This window comes from Physella acuta, unplaced genomic scaffold (assembly GCF_028476545.2).
Source record: "Physella acuta isolate Inbredline_101_S28 unplaced genomic scaffold, ASM2847654v3 ptg000289l, whole genome shotgun sequence".
In the NCBI taxonomy this organism is placed as follows: Eukaryota; Metazoa; Mollusca; class Gastropoda; family Physidae; genus Physella; species Physella acuta.
In genome coordinates this window covers 460,072-460,514 of record NW_026731808.1, presented here as the reverse complement: position 1 = coordinate 460,514, position 443 = coordinate 460,072, and the positions used below count along the sequence as shown (strand labels likewise).

Here is a 443-nt window from a genome sequence, read left to right as displayed (position 1 = left end):
AATAAATAAACATATTTAAACAAGAGCGTAAACAAAACCAAAGTTGCATGTTGATCATTTAAAAGTAACAAAATAAATTGTTCTTTCACAAATTTGATTTTTTTTCTATACTTTTCAAAGTTTTAAATTAACGTAGGGTGATAGTTACAAACAAAAGACGATATCGCTTTATCAAGATTATCTTAGACAGACTGGAACTTTGCCACTTATTATTACTAAGTTCAATGCAACTAGATAACTAATTTTGGCTCCCTTTGAACTAAGGGACATGTATCTAATTCACGACAAACATAATTACATACGTACAGAATTTTCAACTTCTCGGCCTTTTGGCTAAGATCAAAGTGTAGTATCTGTTATGGATCTACATCAGGGGTCGGCAACCTGCAGCTCGCGAGCCGCATGCGGCTCTTTTGATATCAAGATGCGGCTCTCCAGCTCTT

At 34.5% G+C, this 443-nt stretch overlaps 1 pseudogene; it reads left to right on the top strand.

Annotated features, from left to right (window-relative positions):
- Positions 1-313: 313 nt before the first annotated feature.
- LOC131939689 (uncharacterized) lies at positions 314-443 on the top strand (annotated as a pseudogene).